A 21,225-nucleotide genomic window follows, 5' to 3' on the forward strand; every position below is an offset into this window, starting at 1 on the left:
TAAAGGAAAACCAGAGTCTAACATCACAAAATCTAAGAAAGAAGCATGTTTGATGGACAGAATAGTCAAAATCTGTATAACAAAGAGCCAGAGTCATAAAGACCAATGCTGACCAGAGCCATCCAGTAGGGGTGCCCCAACCCAGCACTGACTGCTTAGGGGGCTGCGTATCAGGCCCAGAGAGAGGCCTGTAGAAAGAGAGGCAGGGTCTGATCTGTAGCCTCTGTGTCAGCAGTTGATCAGAACTTGCCTCTCTTTCTCTCCATGCCTGGTCAACAGCTGCGCCTTCATTTCTCTCCAGGCCTCCACTGGGGCTACTGATCAGCCCTGCCTTTCTTTTTTCTTTTTCTTTTTTTTTTAAAATATATTTCTTTATTGATTTCAGAGAGGAAGGGAGAGGGAGAGAGTGAAACATCAATGATGAGAATCATTGATCGGCTGCCTACAGCATGTCCCCTACTGGGGATCGAGCCCACAACCCAGGCAGGTGCCCTTCGCCAGAATCGAACCTGGGACCCTTCAGTCCGCAGGCCAATGCTCTATCCACTGAGCCAAACCAGCTAGGGCAGCCCTGCCTTTCTGATCAGGCCCCGTTGATAGGCCCAGAGATGCTGACTGGCATAGAAACTGGCCAATCAGAACCAAATCTAGGTGAATGTGAGGAGCCAATGGCTGCCTAGGAGGTGGAGCTTTTGACACTGACTGGCATAGAAATTGACGGATCAGAACCAAATTGGCCAGCAGAGGAGGGCAGTTGGGGGCAAGATCAAGCTGGCAGGGGAGGGCAGCTAGGGGTGACATCAGGCCAGCAGGGGAGGGCAGTTGAGGGCAACCAGGCCAGCAGGGGAGGGCAGTGGGGGCGAGATCAGGCCAACAGGGGAGGGCAGTTAGGGGTGATCAGGCAGGCAGAGGCAATTGGGGCCAACCAGGCTGGCAGGGGAGGGCAGTTAAGGGCAAGATCAGGCCAGCAGGGGAGGGCAGTTGGGGGCAACCAGACTGACAGGGGAGGGCACTTATGGGCGAGATCAGGTTGGCAGGGGAGGGTAGTTAGGGGTGATCAGGCAGGCAGGCAGAGAGGTTAGGGGCTATCAGACAGGCAGGCAGAAGGGTTAAGGGCAATCAGGCAGGCAGGCAGACAGGTGAACAGTTAGGAGCCAGCAGTCCCAGATTGTGAGAGGGGTGTCCGACCACTGGCAGTCAGACATCCCCTGAGGGGTCCCTGACTGGATTGGGTGCAAGCTGGACTGAGGGAACCCCCCTCCATGCATGAATTTCATGCAGTGGGCCTCTAATTTTATAATAAAAGTATTGCAAGCAAACATCTGAATTTGCAATCCTGATCTTGATAACATCATTAGTTTAGCATGGTGAACAGGAGACTATCACTGAGGATTACAGAATTAATATGAAAGCAATCTGTAATACTGTTTTTCTAATGTGTCATGCCAAAGGTAGCAGTGAAGTAGAGTAACATTAGTTTTGGAGGATATTATTTTTTTCATTGTTTTAATGGTGGAAGGGAAGATAGGCATATTAGCAAAGGATGGACCCAGTAAAGAGGAAGAAGTGAAACTATAAAAGAAAGGAGAAATGATGATCACAGTTGGGAGCATTTGAGAAGAAATGCAATGCTCAGCTGATGAGCTCCAGTCTGTAAACAAGAGTGATTTTATGTGTGTTTTTGTGTGTGTGTGTTTGTTCACATGTGTGATATATGTTATATAAAGTTTTATACTTCCTCATCCCCTCCCCCACATCATCCTTCTACTCCTTTTTCTTTTTCTCCAAATCTAATAGAAAGGTGAAATAGTGAAATCAGAAGGACATCATGTAATCTATAAATTCAAATTGAGTGAGAGTTCATTGAATGGTCTTGGTCTTCTCTAGAAAGTATGGGGAAAGGGCACTTGTAAAGGGGAAAGAAAGCAAACCTGGTCCTTAAGACTTAACAGAGCTGAAGAGATTTGGAAGCAGCTCTTGGGAAAGGTTTGGAAATGGGACACTGGGAAAAAGAATGGTATTTAATTAGAGATAAAAAAGGTATAGGTTGGTACAAGTTCATTAATGCCAGAATAATTTATTAGGGTGTAGTGAAAAGGAGGGCATGCTTTCACAAATTCTTCCATCTGGGAAAGCAGGAAAAAAGAAAGTAGAAGTGGTGACCTGCCATAGTCATCAACTGCAAACACAGATAAGGCAGAATGACAAGGGATGCATTTGATAAGTGCATCAGTTTGCTTGTCATAACACAGTCTAGGCAGAGAAGTGGAAGGATTGGAAGTGGAATGGACAGACAGGAATGACAGAGCAGCCTGCAGACCACACATCCTGATGAACCTGACGGATTAAAGGTGCATGGGTGCAGGGTAAATGGAAAGTGATGAAATCTTCTTACTCATAGAACTAGTAGTCTGCACTTAATCTGAAATATGAAATGCCATTTATCCGACCTTTTATGTAATATAAAAAATGTCAGGGGTGGAATGCCTATTTTCAGAGTTAAAAAAGTAGCGATCTAATAAGGTATAGCATTTTAAAAAATAATTGTAAGATACTGGTATTTCTTTTCTGACTAGATGGAAGTCTGATTTCTTTAGTTCTAGTTTTTCTGTTGGAAATACCATTATATAAAATAAATTGGAAATATTTTCTTGGTTCCTTTTTATTATTGAGTTTAGGTAATTTAGAAGAGTTTTGCTCTTTATATTTATTAAATAATAGTTATACGAATGCATGATAATCATAATTTATCCATAATTGTATTACCATGTTAAATAGAGATATGGACTTCTTTTATAAAAGGCTGTTAACACTCAGTAGGTTAGATATTACAAGTGTGTGAAACAGTTGCCAGTTGTGTTGGTGCAGAAGTGATTTTGTCCTTATAATATAAATTTTCTTACAGAGCATGATACAATAACAACTGTAAATTATTTAGTGAAAATGTTTTGTCTCCTGATTAAAACACTTTGCTTGTCCTATTTAATACATGTAGTATAATAACTACATAGGGGTGGGCAAAAGTGGGTTTATGCTGTGAGTAAATGAATCACAGTTTATTCTTGTATTATTTATTAATTATTGTTTTATTTATTTGTTTTACAACCATCAACCTACTTTTGTGCACACCTATATATTCAAAACAGAAGAAAATCTAAAGTCTTGGTGAGTTCCCATGCCTGCAATGTGCTAATGTGATAGACAGATTATGCCAATTTTTCACTTGCCTTTTGCCAAGTGTTAACAGAGCAATCTTCTTTAAGCTCTCTTAGCTCATCTAATTGGAAGCGATGATTGTGGTCTCATTTAATGTTCACCTGTTGGTGGGAATGCAAATGGGTGTAGCCACTGTGGAAATCAGTATAGAGTTTCCAAAAACAATTAAAAATGGAACTGCCTTTTTACCCAGTGGTTCTACTTCTAGGAGAGTGGGGGATCATAGGAGCAAATGTAGACTGTGGGAGCATAATCTAACTGTGCCACAAATATATTAAAGTGCCTTACTGTAGGAGATGGGGCATGGGAGGGGGGATCGTTGCTCTAAGTAACTTTGGAAAAAACAAACAAACCTGAAACACTGATTCAAAAGAATAGCCAAGATGTGGAAGCAGCAAGTGCCTATTAGTAGATGAGTGGCTAAAAATGCTGCGGTACATTTACACAACGGAATACTACTTGGCCATAAAAAAGAAGGAAATCTTACCTTTTGTGACAGCATGGATGGACCTAGTGGGTATTATGCTAAGTGAAATGTCAGTCAGAGAAAGACAAGCACTGTATGATTTCACTTTTATGTGGAAGCTAATGAATGAAATAATCAAAAAAATAAAATAAACTCATAGTTACAGAAAACAGATTGACAGCTGTTAGCGGGGAGAGAGGTTGTGGGGCTGGGTGAAAAAGGTGAAGGAATTAAGAGAAACAAAAAAGAAGGAAAAAAGAAGAAGTCATGGACTCAGACAACAGTATGGTGATGACCAGAAGGAAAGCGGATGGGGGGTGGAAGAGGGTAAAGGGGGAATACATGATGATGGACAGAGATTTGATTTTGGGTGGTGAACATACAGTATACAGATGATGTATTATAGAACTATACACCTGAAATCTACATAATTTTATTAACTAATGTCACCATAATAAATTCAATATTGTTTTAATTAATAAAATTCAGCCCTGTCAGCATGGCTCAGTGGTTGAGTATCGACCTATAAACCAGGAGGACATGGTTCAATTTCTGGCCCAGGTTGCAGGCTCGATCTCCAGTGGGTGGCATGCAGCCAATTAATGATTTTCATCATTGATGTTTCTCTCTCTCTCTCCCTCTTCCTTTCTTTCTGAAGTCAATAAAATATATATTTTAAAAATAAATAATAAAATGCCTTATAAAAATAAACTATAGAAAGATATACTTAGTACACTATCTTAAAATCTATAGCATTTTAGCAGATTGTGTAGAAAATGCTCTTTTATACAGAAAACTTTTTAAATTTAATACATATATTAGATTATATGTACATAATTATATGTGGAATAAAATATGGTAAATATGCCTTGTATATAATACTGCATTTTTATTAAATAATCATATATAGATATTGATAGAAATTCAGATAATAGGGAGAACAAAAAAAACATATAGATACAGATGAGGTAGAGACAGAGCATGTCTATACGCATTCTTAAAGGTTATCCAGATCATGTTTGGGGGAGTTGAGCTGACTTAAGAATAACATAGCCACAATCAAGGAAGTATTCCATGGACTAAAAGTGAGATTTGTTTAGGTTTTGCTAAATCAATAATTCATAAAACTCCAAAAAGTGACAAATCTTGATAATGAAATAAGAATCTATTGTTGTAGCAAGCAGCAAAAAGTACATATTATTACATCATGAAGACATTGCTTAAATCGCTAAATTCTGTTATTTTAAACAGTGGTGTTTACTGTTTATTTTTCTGGAACCGGATTTATATTTGCTTTCAAAACCACAAAAAAAGTAGATCAATACTGGTAATAAATCTTTAAACGCTTTTTAACCTTACAAGCTCTTTATATGCTGAAGGATAATCAATAAGCATGGCAGAAAAACGGTGTGTGATTCATCTTTTAAGGCAGTATTATTCCATGACATAATGCCAATAACTCTGAATGTAAATGCCAAGATCAATTTTGCTTTTGAAAAATTATTTGAACAAATAGAGTAGTATGAAATGATCACTTTTATATATAAATATGTTACATTTATTTTAACAAATATAAAACTTTATTTTATCTGTGATATTTTAGGAGAAACATAACATTATACCACTGCAAGGTTCTTCTCTTGAGATAATAATTATCAGGATGCAGCCGTGAAACATAGCAATTCAAATGTGGATTTCTCACTTACCTAGAATATGGCAATTCATACCAAATTAGTACTAGTGTAACTGATTCAATTTTTAAAAGATCTTTTATTTTTCAGACTCAAGAGAAAGCATAAAGACAGTCAACAAAGATTTATTAGTATTTTTTCTCAATTCACACACATTTTACATCACTTTAACAACTTTGTAAAACTTAATTTTTATAGTTATATTTTAGTATACTTATGATATGAAATACATAACAGAAAATCTCCTCATGAATGGTTACACTGAGGCAAATAACAAATTGTGTGATGTTAGCTTCCTAATATAGCAATAATTTGGATAATAGAGTTAAAATTTCACATTCACTTTTGTTATTATTTCCCAATAGGTAAGTTTTATGCACTTAAATGCATAAAACTTTACAGCATGAAACGCAAATCTAACAGTATGCAAATACAACTATTTAGGAGCTACAAATATATTAAAGTGCCTTACTGTACGAGGTGGGGGGAATTGTTGCCCTACATAACTTTGGAAACAAGTGCATTTTGTAAGATTAAAGGCAAAAGGCATTGTACAGAAGCACAGTACTCAAAAGGTAATGTTTCCTGTAGGAATGTGTGTTAATTCTGAATCCATACACATGTTTACTGGATTTGAAAAATCAGTAAGAGAATGACAGAAGATGAGAATGTGGGGCACCTCATTGTCATTGCAGGAGGTTACCGGCACGTAAAGGGAATAAGGTTAGGATAATACATGCGGTGTAGGATTAGTTATGGTGACATCAGTATGAATTCATGCTACTTAATATAAATGAAAACTCTGCATGTCACAGTATTAGATCCATTCCACTAATAACTGCTTCTACAGTTGGCATGTAAAAAAAAACTGACAAAAATATATGGAAAGAAAAATTCCCTTCGGTATACAAACTGCAGAGAATTTTAGTATACCAGGCAAAAAAGTAAAAAGAATGCAGACATGGCCTTTCAAAAAATTATGGTGCAAGGATAAAAAGAAATACATTTACAAGTGTGTAATTTGGAAGAAAATATACCTATGAATGAAAAAATGAAAAATACTTTTCTGTAACTTTCAAAACAATAAAATACAATATATGTGCATGTTCATATAATTATTTACTGAGTTCAGATGTACTCAGATAGTAAAGGTTATAAAACATTATTTAAAGATTTAGCCTAGACTTCTGAGAGGACAGACAAAATAAGGAATTTATTAAGGGAGAGTCATAAAATCTTAAAGGATCAAGAATTATTAATACTTAAAATTAGTTTAAGTAGTTCTGTTAGCTTAAATATGCCATAATGCAAATGGTAGACAATTCTTAGAAAAGTCAATAAGAAATTATATAAAATAATTTATTAATATTATTATATTCTTTTAACTAATGTTATTCTTGTTCTTTTAGCAGTAATGTAATGAATGGGGGTCAAACAAAATGTGTTTCCCTTCTCAGCTTATATATTAGCAGTTAATAGGTTCCTTTATCATTTGTGATATAGAGATAAATTGATTCCAAAAATTTGTATTTTTATTGCATTATACGATTTTATGTATGTGTGCATATATCTAGAAAAGTATCCATAAACATACTGATTTAAGTAAGAGTGTGATATCTAGGTTGTAATAGTTCAGTTTATTTAATGCATTATTCTAATTTGCTTTTCAAATTGTTATAGCACCAACACATTAGTTATCTATTAAAAAGGAAAATAAATGTGACTGAGTGTTAGACAGCTATTAGATTATAGATAGCTATAAACAGAGACATTCAATTATCAAAATACTCTATTAAATGTGAACAGTCAGGACAGCAAATAATGTATTGAGTAATTCCTAACTGAAATATTTTATGAAGATCTATGCTTATGTCAGTTTTTCTGAAAGCAAATTTGATCATTTAAAAATTCTGAGAAGTACTTTTACTGTGTGTGTGTGTATGTGTGTGTGTGTGCACACGCGCATTCTGTTGGTAACAAACTACATCATAATATGAAGATTTTGTAGCGATTCCCTGAGAAAAACCCATTGTTACATGTAGTACAAGTTTGACATATATCTGATCATTATACATTCAAATCATTTAGCTGGATAGCTGGACAGTTGAATATTATAGATCATATCTATTAACAAAGGTTGATAGATATATTTGGCACAGCAAGTTTCCAAATGAACAAAGACTAAAGTTTGAAAAATCAATACAATATTCTTGTTACAATGTGGCAAGCACTTATTGATTTTAGACATTTCTACTTTTTCCTGGAGCGCCATGCTCTCTGCATTTTTCATTTTTATATTACACTGTACTGGCTCGATGCCACCCTGGTTTTCTCAAGTCATGTCCTTTTTGTCAGCATTTTGGTGATACTTTAATTAATCCCCTTTTGTAACATTTAGCCTTTTCCAAACTGGAAAAAAATCAAATAAAATATTACTCTGGACCTGTTACTTACCCTCATTTTTATTTTTTATGAACAAGTTCTATATAAAATTGAATGTGATTCCCCTCCTTCCTTAGGAAGTGATGTGGAAATTGGCACATTTATAACAAGGATCTTTAAGGACCTGGCTGTTCCCTTTTGTTTCATAGGAAATATATTTTCAAGTCTCAGGAAATGTACAGTGTAGTGTGGAAATTAGTCAACAGAGAAATGTCCATAAAAAATACATACTGTGATAATTGCCAAAAAAAAAAAGATAGAAAACTACAACACATAATGGTTTACAATTAAAGAAGGACTTTCTATCACATACTTTTTGTACTATTGAGGAGTGATAATACACTGAAGTGCCTTTCTGATATATTTGTGGCATGCCTCCATTACTCCTCAGTCTTTAAAAGATCGATTATTTATCCCAGGAGATATTGATGATCACCTGCACATAGAGTAGTCATTCTCTTCAGGGTCATTACTGTGAGGGCTCTCTATCTGAACCACCTTCAAGGCTCTTCTTGATGACCAAACCCTGCACTGGTCCTGTCTTACCATCTGGGCATCTTTGAGACTTTCACAGGAGACTGGAGCCTCACTTTAAGTCTGACTTTGCCTATTGAGGAGTTAAGGAGCCTTTGACTCATTATGTTGTTCAACATGAAGTTATATTTTCAGGTAGTCTGATTTTGACCAAAATCTTGTGTCAAGTATAAAAGCTACCTTGATCCTGAAATGCTGGGTACACTGAGTGAGTCTTCATCATTAGGGGCATGCACTTTCTTTGCTAGGTGTATCCCTCCATCCTTCCATGCAACTGGTTAATGCATTTTTTCTGCTATTTCTCCTTACTTCCCATGAACACTGTTTAATGGAAATACGTTGGTTCTGATTGTCATGGGTGTTATCATGAATTAGAATGCTTCCTAGCCTCATTTTTGTATCTCTTCATCTACCCTACTCCAGGGTCAATTCAGGAAGGGCTATAATCCCACACCCCGAACCATTTAAGGTACATTCCTTCTTTCAGGTACCTGGTACTCTCAGAAGAGACTCCCTTTCCATACAGATTTTGTTATGGTTGTTGCTGTTGCTTTCTCTGCTTTGAGTAAGGAGATTCTGTTAGAATTAGTTATTTGAATGAGGCATAAAGGACAAGTAGAATTCCCAAAAGTGAAAATTGTTAGGGTCTTTGAAATTGCAGGAGATACCAGATACCATGAAAAATAGGTAAAATATGCAAACAGATTTTTAGAAGTTAAGGATGCATTTAGAGAGCAAAAAAGACAAAATCTTGAAATATCACCTGAGCAATAAAAGTTGATGTTGTGTAGGCTATTGAATCCTGGGACCTGAAGTTTGTGTGTATGTATATATATATATATATATACATATATTCCAATGAATTCACCAAGTGTTTGAGCATTAATATGATTGTATCACAAACACATGTTCACAGATAAACATGGCATATAGAAATACAACTGAATTTTATATGTTGTTTATGTATCCTGCAACGTTTCTAAGTTTATTAGTTTTAACATTTTTTTTGTGTGTGTGGAATGTTATACTTTTCTACATCTAGGATCATGTCTACTGCAGAGATAATTCCACTTCTTCCTTCTTCATTTGTATGTGTTTCATTTTTTTTTTTTTTTTTTTTTAGTGTCTAATCATTTTAGCTATGGCTTCTGAAACTATGTTGAATAGAAGTGTCAAAAAATTAGTGACCTTCCCTAGCCAGTTTAACTCGTGGATAGAGCATCTGCCTGCACACTGGTTCAATTCTGGTCAAGGGCACATGCCCAGGTTACAGGAGGCAGCCAATTAATGATTCTCTCTCATAATTGATGTTTCTATCTCTCTATTCTTCTCTCTTTCTCTCTGAAATATCTTACCTAATAATAGACAAACATGTAAGTTGACCATACCTTTGCTATGCTAACCAGCCAATCAGGTGAGTATGCAAATTAACCCAACAAAAATGGCGATTAATTTGCATACGTACGCAAGGCCTGGGTCCCAGGAACATCCTCAGGACACAGGCCGCACTTAGCCTGTAGGCCCGCACATAGGCTCTGAGCAGCTGGGGTCCCAGAACGCCCCTGGCCACTCCGGGCCTATGGGTGCAGGTGCCAAGGAGATGTTCCCGCCCGGTGGCCACTTGCTGTGTGTGCAGGCACCAAGCAGCAGCCTGGATCCACGCCCCCCAGCCCAGCACCCATCATGGGGGTGAACAGGCCAGGCCAGACCTCCCCTCATCCATCCTGTACCCAACAGAACAGGCCTCCCTGAGATCGATCATGGGGCGAACAGAATAGGCCTCCCCGAGATCGTTCATGGGGCGAACAGAACAGGCCTCCCCGAGATCGATCATTGGGCAAACAGAATAGGCTTCCCCGAGATGATTGCGGGGCAAACAGAACAAGCCAGGCCTCCCTGCGATCGATCACGGGGCGAACAGGACAGGCCTCCCTGCGATCGATCACGGGGCGAACAGGACAGGCCTCCCCGCAAACGATTGTGGGGCGAACAGAACAGGCCACGCCTCGCCGTGATCCCAGGCGAAGAAGGCGCTCTGCTGACCAGCCTGCGCTATGGGCCTGTTCAGGTGGGTGGCGCGGAGTCCAGGCCTCTAGCCTGCAGCCATGGGAAGTCTCCCTCTTTCCAGAGTTAGGAGCACCAGCCCAGGTCCACCCAGCGCCGGGTCCTGACTCCCGGGGTGAGTTCCTGCAGGCTGGGGTTTGATCCCTAGGCATTAGCAGTAGGAGACCAGTGCCTTTGTTATTGCTGTGTGTCCAGGTTTTAATTGAACAAATGCCCGGTGGTCCCGGGCGCCAGCTTAGCAAAATCTTTTAGGAGGAGAATTCTGTCTGGTTTTCCTCAAATTCCCTCAGCCACTACTCACCTCTCTGTAAAGGTGCAGAACAAGCAAGGCCCCTTAAATAAAAATCAGAGGTCTCCAGCAACAGTGGGTCTCTCTCATCACATTTGGACTGGATGGCATTTGAGTATTTATCTAAGCACCATGACAGGGAACACACAAGCTCAAGTCATGATCTCTGCCCTTAAATAACTCAAAATCTTATTAGAGCGAGTGGCTGATAAAAGCGCAGTAATGACGCCAGAATGTAAGGCAACAATACAGAGAGGAACAGAGGCAATTGCTAGGATGATTTTCCAACAATTAGTACAAAGAGTATGTGCTGTGAATTAAATAAAAAAATATGTGTGGAAGTAGCTGCTTCATGAGTATGGGATCCCTTCCTATTTTAAAGGAAACTGAGTTCCATGTGAACTTTGTAATATGCTATGATATCTGAGGCACTATACTTTGATATTTGAGTCATTCTTTATTGTTCAGTGTGATTTATTTCTGCACGCCTCAGTTTTGTAATAGCTAAATTACCAGAATAATACATCTTTCTATAAAATATTACTAGAAGAGCAAATGATCAGGTGACATTTATTGTTATTTTCTGTAAATGAACACAATCTCTGGCATGCTAAAGGGATAGGTATTATAGAAATATTCAGACAGGGAGACCTACAGGCTTGATTACAAGTGAGGCTTACTATCACAACCCAAATTTATTGCTTAAAAAAAAAAAAAGCAGGGGGCCAACTAGAGACTGAACCAAATATAAGCCCTTGAAGGGCAAATGTAAATTGGATAAGCTTTGCTATTACAAGAGCAAGAAGAAAAAATTCAGATGCAAGAGTGAGAAGCACACTGCATCCACTCTAAGTTGCTGTTAAAGAAAAAGAATGATATACTATGAAAATACTTAATACAGATTGTAAAGAGATTTGTTCAAAGAGGATTTCCTAGAGTAGGTGGCATTTCAGTTAATATTTTTAAATGTGAAGAGGTTAGCTAGATAAGAAAAAGGTGTAGGGGTCCCACCTGCACCCTCTGCAATTTGGGACCCCTACACCTTTTTCTTATCTGGCTAACCTCTTCACATTTAAAAAAATTAACTGAAATACCACCTACTCTAGGAAACCCTCTAGTATGTATGTATTTACATATATATATATATATATATATATATATATATATATATTAATGAGTGTCCTTGTCTTGTTCCTGATCTAACAGAAAAGGCTTCATTTTCTCCCCATTGAGGGTACTGAAACTATAAAACTAGAAGAAAACATAAGGGAAATAATTACAGACCTTGATCTTGGCAATATGGGCATTTCTTTTTATATCAGTTATACATCAATAAAGCTGTTTAAGAATATAAATATGGTGAGAGAATGAATGATTACATATGAAATGGAGGTGAGAAATACATTTTCAAGGCTATGAAAAGGGACTGAAAATGAGTACAGTGGTTTGGAATGAGATCAGAAGGAAGAGATAAATGAGAGAAGTATTGCCAAGATTTGATTTTGGGTGGTAGGTACAGTGCGATATACAGATCTTATAACATAGGAAGCCATACGCAAAATCTATATGATAATATTAACCAATGTCACCCCAATAAATTTAATAAAAAAGGGAAAATGCAAAAATATTAGATTCTAGATAATAGCAATGGATTAGGTATGTGGATAGTGCAAAGAGACTAAGCAAAACATTGATATAAGGTGTGTTTTTAAAAATATTTTAATTGATTTCAGAAAGGAAGGAGGAGGGAAAGAGAGATAGAAACATCAATGATGAGAGATAACTATTGATCAACTAGCTCCTGCACACCTCTTACTAGTGATCAAGCTGGCAACCCAGGCATGTGCCCTTAATGGGAATCAAACCCGGGACCCTTCTATAGGCTGGTGCTCTACTCTGAGCCAATCCGGCTAGGGTGATATGAGATATTTAATTTAAGTATCTGAGGATATTGTGAACTTTCATAGGAGATCAGAAGGAATAGTGATTTGGATGTAGATATATAAATGTAGATATATAAAAGGTTCTATGGTGCTTATTTTCATTTATTTTATCTAAAATAGAATTTACTAAAAAAGATTTCTCTTAGAACTTATTGTTCCAGACTTTGAGACTTCAAGGTTACAAAGGAACCATCTTACCACTTAAGCCCAGACATTACAGTGACCAAGAGTTCTCAACAGTGGAAGAAAGCAATCCTATGATTAAGGTGCTCCCAAAAATCTGTCGGAGAGAGGCATCTTCGTGACAAGCAGTAGGGTCATGCTATCCTATAAAATAAGCAGGAAATGCAGGTTCCTTTACAGTAACTTCTTGCTAAGTATTGAGTCTATAGAGGGAAAACCGTCCAATAATCACAAGTGCATTTTGGTTCAGTGACAGCCTGTGATATATTCAACATTATAAAATCCATGAAGGCCCTTCCTTTATGTACACATTTGTGTGAGTCACAATGTGGATCTCATCCATCACATTGCATTATTATTGTTTTATAGTGTCCTTCATACACTGTTAATGCAGTAGGGAAATTTCCTGTCCATTCATCAAGTTGTATTAGCATTGTATTTTGCTATTATTGCATTAAAACTAATATAATACAGTTATTACTATATCATCAAAGTCTATACTGAGCAGTAACATTAATATCAGGAGATTTTCAGGTGTGTTTCCATTTGGTTTGTGAATCTTTCATGTGCCAAAATGTAATAAGAGGCTTGGAAATGTCTGTTGAGACTGCAAGAATATTCGTGAAGCAACATTATGAATGTGTTATTTTTAGAATTCTGAAGGCCTTCCCATAAAAGCATGTCCCATATGAGCCAGGAAACTTACTTTAAGCATTAACAATCACTTTCATATAAAGGGCAATGATTTCATTTTATGGGAAAAGTAGGGTGCCATTTATACTCTCAGGGTGTGTTTGGGTTTAGTCACTATTGACCATGTAGACTAGATACACAAACATCAACTAGTTAAATATATGTTCAGTTACCAAACTGTTAATGCTAAAAACTTATAGCTCCAATAGTCTGAGAATCTGTTGAAGCTATAAAAAGATAGTTTATAATATCAAGGAGTCTATAATAATTTTATGTGAAAGGATACCTGAGTAACCACCAAAATAATGGGTCAAATAATTCATACTATAAAATTCAAAAAAACCTGTCTTTAAGATGAGAAACAGAAAGGTACATGGAAGAAGATTCTGGGTAGAGAAAGCAGGAGGAAGAATTGGGACTAGTTTGGGATTTTTAGTTATGTAAAGAGACAACTTGCTTCTAAAGAGGACTCAGATTGTTACAAATGAGCATCATAAGGGAATAGGAAATAAAGACCCAGAATATATTTTTGAAAGTGATCTTATAGAACTCTGTGATGCTATATAAAGATTGTTTTTATAGTATAACATGGATAAATTATCATTTCAGGGTGATAAATGCATCAGTGGCTAGGGATGGAGGTATAGAGCATTTGGAACAGAACAACTGACAAGATTCCAGCCTTGGCTAAATAGCTGGACAGGGAGAGAGATGGAAGTAATTTCAGAGAAGTTACCAAGGAGTCATATATTTGAATTAGGAGACACTTAAAAAAATGAACTATTTTGAATTTCTTGTTTACATATTAGGCAATGTTGGCAGAATTTGAGGCTATTTGTATATTTCCAATGGAAATTACAAAACATTAGTGGAAAAACAATATTGTATACACAAATGCAGTCAGGAAAAAGAAATGAGTGTTAAGAGGTGGGAGCATGCACTGTCCTTTGAAATATTGTCTCTGAGTCATCCCAGGCTGACCAGATGAAAATGAATTTATGGGATAAATTACAATTGTTAATATTTATTTCAATTCCAGTGACAACTAAAGTCTGAAGTTAGAATCAACTCCCTAGAAAGAGAATATAGAAACAAATTGGAGCAGAAGATCAAGGACACTTTCCAGGCATTTCTGGTTTAGCAATGTTTGCTTTTGTGAAGGAGAATGCAAAAGAAAAGACACCACTCCACAAATTATGGTTTAACATGCAGAGTTCACATAGATTTTCTAAGGTAGCTGCCTACTAGTAAAATGCAATGTCCAATTTCAATATCATCAAGCCACAAAGCTCTTGTGGCAGAGAAAAATCACCATATTTTATTTTCACCAGTTTCAATATCGACCCAACATGAAAAGAAATCCCTATTTATAGCCCTATGTCTTTTGGTGGGGAAGATTTTATTGCATTTTTGACACTTATTTAGATCAAGACTTTATATGAAATAGGGTTGGGTTTTTTCTCCCCTCCTTCATGGTCCACTGGGTAGAATGCCATTTCTAATGTCAGGAAACATGATGTATTTAATCAGCTCTGCTTTCTGAAGAACACGTTCAGTCAAGTAGTGGGAGAATTGCATCTGGTTGAATGCGTTGAGGAGTAGATGGTTTTTTTGCACAGCTGATCAGACAGAGCTCTCACAGGATGGCTGAAATGCTTAAAGGGGACATTGATCTGTAGAGACATTACTCTGGAAGCAGAGGGCTAAGGATTTTTAAATATATATATATATATATATATATATATATATATATATATATATATCTCCTATGTAATAAAAGGCTAATATGCAAATCCACAGAACAGTGGAATGACTGGTCACTATGATGCATACTGACCACCAGGGGGCAGGCTCTCAATGCAGAAGCTGCCCCCTGGTGGTCAGTGCCTTCCCACAGGGGGAATGCTACTCAGCCAGAAGCCGAGTGGCAGGCGGACATCCCCCCCGAGGAGTCCCGGACTGTGAGAAGGTGAAGGCTGGGCTGAGGAACAGTCCCCAGTGCACGAATTTTGTGCACAGGGCTTCTAGTCTACACTAATAAAAGAGAAAAATGGTTATTGGCGTACGGCGATACCTTTTTCATTGGCTAATCAGGGCTATATGCAAATTAACTGCCAACTAAGATTGGCAGTTAACTGCCAACTAAGATTGGCAGTTAACTGCCAACAAGATGGCGGCTAATTTGCATATGTAGGCACAATGCAGGGAGGCGAAAGGGAAAGCAGGAAGAAGCCCTCTGCCACTGACAGTGATCGGAAACCCAGGGGGGAGCTAAGAGCTGGGGGGCGGCCCTGGAGCCGCCTTTGCCCTGCCCCCCAGCCATGATCGGAGAATCAGGCGCCTTTGCCGCCCTGGCCAGTGATAGCAGGAAGTAGGGGTGGAGCCAGCGATGGGAGCTGGGCACGGTCGAAGCTGGCAGTCCCAGGAGCTAGGGGTCCCTTGCCTGGGCCCAAAGTGAAGCCCAAAATCGCGGCGCCCCCCGCTGCAACTGCAGGTCCCCGCTGCCTGGGCCGGAAGCCTAGGCCAGAGGCGTTAGGCCTGAGCAGGGGCGGAGCCTGCAACCGTGGGGAGCTGGGGGTCCCCTGCCCAGGCCTGACACCTCTGCCGGATGCCTCAGGCCTGGTCAAGGGGCTGATCCGGTGATTGGTGATCGGAGGGTGATGAGGGTCAACTCCTCTGGCTGAGGCATCAGGCCTGGGTGGGGGGCAGAGCCTGGGATTGGGGGGATATGATGGTCCCCTTGCCCAGGCCTGAAGCCTGGGCCAGAGGCGTCAGGCTTGGGCGGGGGGGTGGAGCAAGCGATCAGAGGAAGATGGGGGTCCCCTGCCCAGGCATGATTCCTGGGCCAGAGGCCTCAGGCCTGGGCGGGGGCCAGAGCCAGTGATTGGGGGGAGATGGGGGTCCTCTGTCCAAGCCTGACACCTCTGGCAGAGGCGTCAGGCCTGGGCAAGGGGCCGATCAGGCGATCGGAGGGTGATGGGGGTCAACGCCTGAGGGCTCCCAGTATGTGAGAGGGGGCAGGCTGGGCTGAGGGACACTCCCCCCCCCCCCCACACACACACCCAGTGCACGAATTTCGTGCACCGGGCCCCTAGTATATACATAATTGTCGTGTGTATAAAGGTGTATATTTTGGAGATTCAAAAATTGAGATTTTTTTCTGCAAAAAATTTGCACTTTTGTTCTGTTGAAGGAACAGTCCTCTATATCTTTAAACTTCACACTTGAGTGAATCATCATGGAGGTATAACTCTACCGTATCACTGAGTTGTCTTCTTTGAAGATGTGTCTTATTTTATTTTATTTTTTAAATTACAGTTTACACTCAATATTATTTTGTATTAGTTTCAGGTTTATAGCATAGTGGTTAGACAATCATGTACTTTACAGAGTAGCCCACTTGATGTTTCCAATACCCACCTGACCCCACACATATTTATTACAATATTATTAACTATATCCCCTATGCTGCAATTTACATCTCTTGTGACTGTTTTGTAACTGCCAATGTGTACTTCTCAATCCCTTCATCTTTTTTACACAGCTCCCAAGTCCTCTCCCCTCTGGCAACTGTCAGTCTGTTCTCTGTATCTATGAGGCTGTTTCTGTTTGTTCTTTAGAGCCCACATGTAAGTAAAGTCACATGATATTTATTTTTCTCTAACTTATTTTATCATATAATTGAGTTTTGTTTACAAATCCCAAGTTAATTTAATTTTGATAATTTTCTTTGTGAAAAATGATAGAAACATGAATTATGAATCATATAATACATTCTATACATTTTTTTCTGAATGTCTTTGGCATTGATTATGAGTTAATTACGTGTGTGTTTATGTGCTTTTTTTATGGTTTTTTTTTTTTTTTTGTGCCAAAACCCGGGATGTGTGCTTTTTTGAGTGTCTATTTTACTAGAAATATCATGTACAATTTTTTCTATCTGACATTTGTCTCATATTTATTATATTTTAACAAGCTTTTCATATCTATTCCATATTGGATTCACTTTAATTGGAAATATAATTAATGTCACTGACTTGTACACTAAAAAATGAGTCAAGTGGTAAATTTTATATTCATAGTTTATAATTTACCATGATAAAATATGCTAAATAATTTAAAAGTAACAAATCAGAAAGGATATATGCACCCCTATGTTCATAGCAGCACAATATACAATAGCTAAGATTTGGAAACAGACTAAGTGCCCATCAGCAGATGAGTGGATTAAAAAACTGTGGTACATCTACACAATGGAATACTATGCCACTATAAAAAAAAGAAGGAACTTGCAACAGCATGGATGGAACTGGAGAGCATTATGCTAAGTGAAATAAGCCAGTTGGAGAAAGATAAATATCACATGATCTCACTCATATGTGGGATATAATGATCAACATAATTTGATGACAAAAATTTATCCATAGACAAATGTCAGGGGAGGTGGTGGTTTAGAGAGCAACTAAAGGACTTGTATACATGCATATTAGCATAACCAATGGGCACAGACACTGGGCAGTGGGGGCTTGCCTGGGGTGGGATGGCTGGGGCTGGGGTTGGGGTCAATTGGGGGAAAAGGAGACATATTAAAAATTTAGACAATAAAAAAGTAAATGGAAACAAATATTTTTTTCTTAAATAATTGCTCTGGGATCATTTTTTTCTGCACATTTCTTCTACATGAATGTCAGTCAGATTTAATATCTGTATAAAAAGACTAATTTATACTATTAATGTGGCTTTTCTTTCTTGAGATGGCTGTGAAGAGTGCCAGATGTCATCTTGGTGTCACCACACAGAGATCTAACTGTGCTATTGTCACTCCCACCCCTCCAGAGCCCAGCGGTGCTCCCTTAGAGCCCCTGGGTAGTATTCTGGGACAAGGTTAAGTAAATGTTGAATCCCTAATGTGCACTTTCCTAAGCAGAGTTGTCATAATCACATTGCCCAAGAAATAGGACTTCAGAGCTTTCTTCAGAAGGGTAAGGTTGATTTCAATGAACTTACCAGCTGAGTAGTAGTTAAAAACTGAAGTTGCTTGATATCTATTTGTCACATATTTTTAGCATTCAGAATGTAAGGCATGTGTAAAAAGATTGTCAATTTTCTGTTTTTAGTAACATGGTTGCCCATGCAGTCTAGAGTGATTTAAGATTAGTTGAACCCTGAAGTCAGTGTTTATTTTTATTTGATTGTAAATTAGAAAAGATGTGGGTCGCATTTCATCGCTTGTTTAAAACTCTATCCAATGTGTCGCTGAAGAAAACATCCTAAAAAAGGAAAAAAACACACACAAGTTACTAAAGGATTTGTACTCTTTCAGCTGCTTTATTGGTTCAGATCCTTCAGAAGAAATGGTACCAGCTGGAATCCTCTCAGACTGAATGTTAGAAGGCCTTTCTCTGGATCAGTGTAAAAACCTTACTTGTGAAGATAATATATTTGATAAATCAAATTGATTACATTATTTTCTCATAACGTTTCAAAGCCCCTCTCTCAAGTGCTGGTAAGCACAGTCCATCATAGTAGAGAGGAGTGTAGAGTCTTTGGAAATACTTTAGCTGTGCTGAACAATAAACAGCAAGGGAGCCTGTTTCTTCCTGTTCTCCAGAGACTCCAGATAAGCTAGCAGTAATTCCCTGGGTTATTGTCTGATACCCAGGCTTACTGTGTTATAACTACAGCTTCTTCATCCCCAGATTCATTACACTCAGGTCTTCACAGACAGAAACATTCAGCAAATCTTGGACAAAATGTAGCTTTTGTGCACTTAGCTATGTTTTTAATCTTTATGTTTTGTACATTGAATACATTGAGAAGAATACAGGTTAGAACATTTCTTTTTTAATATATACTAATGACTGCTGTAGGGCCCCAAATGTGCCTCTAGTTCTCTGTAACACTCTGATACTGCTGGGAATATGTTTTTCCTATGTGGTTTTATAGTTAATTATTATCCTCTTCATACCTTAACTGGGATTATATACTACCATTCAACATCTTTTTCAGACTTCTGATATCTAGCAAACTAGCTCATGGTTTTATTACCTACACAAAAAAGATTTGGAAAATAAATTAAGAACATTTTCTCTTCAGATTTGATCTTCATGCGTTGGAAAACATTTCAGAGTACATTAGAATTTCTAATCTCTCATTCTATTACCTTGAAAATTGGGAATTTTAAGTAGAAGCCTAGCATTTGAATTAAATAGATATAGTGAATGCATTCTAAAAACCCAATGATACTTAGCCTCAACCTCAAACAATTTGAAATGGATGAATGAGAATTTTCAACATGAATAATTATTAAACAATTTGAAATTATGGAACTTAAGGGTAGTGTTCAACATTTGTTTCACATCTGTTATTAGACCTAAGATAGAGCTGAAAAATATATATGAAAAGACCATGTTTAGATGATTCCTGCTATACCTTGTTTTTTTCTTATCCCTCCAATGAAACAGAGTTTATTTGGATTTTACAAATGTGAGGCTGGATTCCTGTAAAAGGGTCAGTGTTTTTTTAAATAATTCATCACTATCCTTCAACAGAGCCAACAACCAAAAGACATGGTTATGTTAAATAGAATGGTTATTTTAGCAATTGGTTAAAGTACATGAATGATGGGTAACTTAGGTTACCATTCAGCAGCCTACAGCATTTTTCTAAAAAGGACAGTTGACACATTTAATGACTCTGAAGGTGAACTATTCAAAGCTGCTCATTTTTTTCACGTACAATGGAGCATAGTTGTGTCAAATATGTGCCCATAAGTAAAAACTGGATCATATGATTTCATTGTCCCAGATAAACAAACATCCAAGTTTCAAATAAAATTATTTAAAATTGAATAGGAGCAATAACCAGAAGATATATTAAATGATCATTTTCAATGATAATTATGAGTACATTACAAACTTTATTATAATACATAGGCCCTAAGTGACTTAGTACATTGTTTATGTAGGTGCACAATCAAAAACTATTTTACTTAGCTCACGAATCAAGAGAGCGACTTTTAATTTGATGCAGCTGTGCATACAGTGAACACCCCACATCACTGAACTGTTAATGCTACCTTTTATCCTTTATCATTTTCTTTATGAGCTAAGGGATTGTTCATTCCAATTCTTCTAATCCTCATAATACCTGTGCCATTATTACAAATCCTTGCTGTTCGAATAGCATCCAATTTCTCATAAATCTCATGAGTATTAAAGAAATCTTGTTAAATAAAAATGGAGGTATCCTATCTTGTCTGGAATTTCATTTGCAATTCAATAGTTTAAGTGTTAACATAAAGAGAGGACTCACTAAAAACTCACAGTAGTGTCTTTTTTTCTCTATCTGTAGGCATGATACATTTAGAAGCCTTTTATTCAGTATGCAACATTCAGAAAAATATTACTTATGAGCCTTTTCTTTATCATGGGTAAGACTGAATAAACTGGAGAGTGGAGAAAAATGGAGAGGGATTAATAGGGTGGTCATTCTGAGATATGTACAAATCTCTAAATCAGTGCAATAGTAAAATGTGGAATTGTTTTAGGATAAAGGTAGTTAAAATATCATATTTATTGTCATTATCATCTTGAGGTAATGCATTCTTTTGGTACCCAAGTAAAGAACTTAGAATATTTCTACACAGGTTTTTTAGATTTAGTTTCTTGGGGGAATTTTCTCAACCTTATAAAAGGTATTACT

Source organism: Myotis nattereri (genome assembly GCF_964212035.1).
Source record: "Myotis nattereri genome assembly, chromosome: 8".
Lineage (NCBI taxonomy): Eukaryota > Metazoa > Chordata > Mammalia > Chiroptera > Vespertilionidae > Myotis > Myotis nattereri.